The sequence below is a fragment of the Alexandromys fortis genome, unplaced genomic scaffold, assembly GCF_014885135.2.
Source record: "Alexandromys fortis isolate MF-2015 unplaced genomic scaffold, M_Fortis_MF-2015_v1.1 scaffold_175, whole genome shotgun sequence".
NCBI classification, from domain to species: domain Eukaryota; kingdom Metazoa; phylum Chordata; class Mammalia; order Rodentia; family Cricetidae; genus Alexandromys; species Alexandromys fortis.
The window spans coordinates 3,382,222-3,385,669 of record NW_026068065.1 but is presented as its reverse complement, the minus strand read 5'-3'; positions in this window follow the sequence as shown (position 1 = coordinate 3,385,669).

The following is a 3,448-nucleotide window of genomic DNA, read 5'->3' as shown; positions in this document are numbered from 1 at the left end:
ACACACACACAAATTGATTTTTTTCAGTTCATTTAACAGTTTCCAGAATATGTCTTAGCAAACAAAATTGTAATTTCTTTAACATGGCATATTTTAGCTTTTCCTGTTAAATCATGAGAAGTGAAAATAGTGCATCTGATTGGATTCTCCAATTTGGTTCACGATTTAGTTTAACTGCAATCTGAGCTAAAAGGTATTTTATATAGATATCCTTTTACCATTGTGTTAAAGGAGAGAAGGCATTTTACATAATTCAAATACTCTGCTCTTGGAACTACTTTCAGAATATTCTATATAACAAAAAGTATAAGGCAATTGAAAAGGGAGTATTCTGACATTGTAAATGGATCCTCTGACCAGTGACTAAAGCATCTAAGATTTGGGTATACTCTGTTGCTTTAAGACATTAAACTTATATCAGTTTTCTCTGGAGACAATAGGAAAATACTACCATCAAAGACCTTTCCTGTAGCAAAAATTCACATTAGATAAATAATATGATATGATTGTGAAAATTTTAACTATATGGGAACATAGGTATATACAAGTACATATATGCATACAGTAACAATTGATTTAAAAGTAGTCAATGAATTTGATGGAGAACACATAGGGGTATACGATAGGGTCTGAAAGAAGGAAAGGGAAAGGGGAACTTTTGTAATTATAGTAATCTCAAAAATATCTAAATATTGACATTGTTAATATTTTTTCTAGCTGCAACATTACCAAGTACAGAAAGAATAAAGTCTAGCATTTCAGGAAGTTTCTGTCGTTGAGCAGGAATCTTAGAGGTTAGAGGATTTTTGGGTTGTTTGTTTTATGGATCTCTTATGAACATTAATAAAAACTTAAAACATAACTTCAGCTCTCATTTTAGTAGACAGAGAAATATCTTGCTTATTGAAAAAATATCAGCATTGTAAAAAGGAAAATAATAAAATACCATATGTAATATTTAAGCATAGTATATCTGAGAGCAATCAATATTATTCAAAAATCCTGTCTATAAGGATTACACACCAAATCCTGGACTACTTAATTGGAATTCTTGGGAAATTGCTTGTGTATGTTTTTAAATATTCTGTGTAATCAGAGCCAGCAAGATCACTCAAGTGAAGGCGCCACTATCCTGGAAGTTTTTCATACACATGGGATTATATGTATGGAACTGTTATTGGACTTAATGGAAGGGTTACATCCATGTCCCCAACAAGCCAGGTTCAGTTACATTTCCTCAAATAAGTCAATTAAAGGAGCCAAATAGTGAAAAGTAGGAAAATAGGAGATTTCCTCGTCTGTTTTTAAGGTTCCTAACTTGAAAGTAGGGCTTAGATAGGAAGCAAGAGCTATACATAACAAAGTAGTCTAGCAGGGTGTTGTGACCACCCCACACCACCACCACCGCTCAGTTGTCTCAGTTCTAAGTGTTTCCTGCAAGGACATCTGACAAGTTTTAAATATTTCTTCTGAAGAAGTTTCTCCTGTGTATGTTCCCATGTCTTCAATCATTTCTCACAGCAGGTGATTCCTGCAAAAATGTTAATGTCTTGGAATCCATTCTTTCAAAAGTCTGATAGACAAAAGGGGTTCACAAGTATCTCTTTAGAATATTCCTGCTACACAAGTTGGTTACAGGATAGAACAAGAAGTTTGATTCTTTGTTCTTTAAATTAATGACACCAAGCAATCTGATTTGATTAACATGTATATTCCAACTTAAAATCATGATAATAAAACTTTTAATTTTCTCTTTACAGTTGGAGGAAAAGTCAAAAGTCAGTGATATAAAAAAAACAATATTTTGAGGCCCTTATAAATCCTTTTCCTCTTTTCATTGTTGGCTAAATTTCTCTGTCCCTCCAAAAATCAAAAAGTAATATTAATTTAGCCTCTTAAAAGTTCTGGGAAGTAATGTTCAGTATTTACAATACAAATCACTCCTTATCTATATTTTAACCTGCTAAAGGTGTAATGTTAACACATTACAAATATCTGGATAAAACTTAAAAACCCATATCAAAATATTACTTTTATGGTTTGAGATGATAAGGGTTTATTGTCAATTGATTTGCTGAAACCAGATGCGTAAATTCAATGTGTAGTTTCTATTTTTACTTTAAGAGACTATTACAAAGTGTTGGAGAGGTGGTTCAGTGGTTAAGAATGCTTGTTGTCCTTACAGAGAACCTAAATTTGTAGCACACAAATCAGATGTTTGTTTACAACCACTCCAGATCCATGGGATTTGACATCCTCTTCTAAAATTCTTGGGCACCTGAACAAAAGTGCGTATGTACATACAGATACACACAGACAGACTCACAAACTTTTTTAAAACTTAAAAAGAAACTATTATAACTATTTTAAAACAAAACACTTGAAATATATGTTCTGAAAATATTTGTTCATACATGAAGAAAACAAAATGATCACAGTTTTATTTTCTTCTGTTTTACCAATTTTGTTTTAAAATGAAGTTTAAGCATTGAAAATATTTTTGAGGAAATTACTATGTTTTTATGTGATAAAATATGAAGCATTAATTTGAAAAATATGCCATGTTCTGTTATTTCAGAAACAGCATTGTGAAGGTTTTATTAATAAACACAGCAAGAACCTATGATTTATGACTGATTTTCGTACCATTAGCCAACATATTCTGCAAGATGTTAAGGAGGTTGTAAGAACCCTAAAGAACTAATCATTTGATGTTGATATGTCATTTTTTAATAGGCTAATTCTTAATTTGAATCTGACTTTCTATATTTTTTTAACTAACACAAATATTTTTGCTTTGCATCTGTCTTTTACTAGCAACAGTTCCAGTTTATATTGATATTTGGCATATTTTCCCTCTCAAGTGCCTTTTTGAAATTATACTGTATTATATTAAATGAATTCAAATAAAGAGAATGGCAATTAAGCACTTCATTCTCCAAGGAAAGGAAATTTGAAGCCCTTCCTGAAACAGAAGTAATCATTGTGACCTCTGTGTGAATATTTTTTCAAAATTTACTTACTCAAACCTTTAAGATGCTCAGCATTTATAGTTTAAGATTTCCTTAATTAAATCAATTATTGACTCATTTCTGTAATCATTTAAACTGGTAGTGGGGGACAGGTCCCACAAGGGGCAGCAGTCACACGAGGGGAGGTGGTGGGTCACCCAAGGCCTCAGCAGGTCTCCCTTGGCAGGTGTGAGACCGTGGCTGGTGAGAGAGTGATATGCCATTATGCCATGCAGAGAAAGTTTGGGTACAGATTTTATTTAGTGGGTTATAGAGGGGAAAAGGAAGGGGGAGAGAGAGACAGAGACAGAGACAGAGAGAAGTGGGAGGAGAAAAGCAGTAGGTACCTCTTCAGAAGAGGGCTGGAAAGAGAGAACAGGCTGGAGAGAAGTCAGAAGATCTGGTTGCCTCAACAGAAGGTGGGGGTGAGAGTGAGT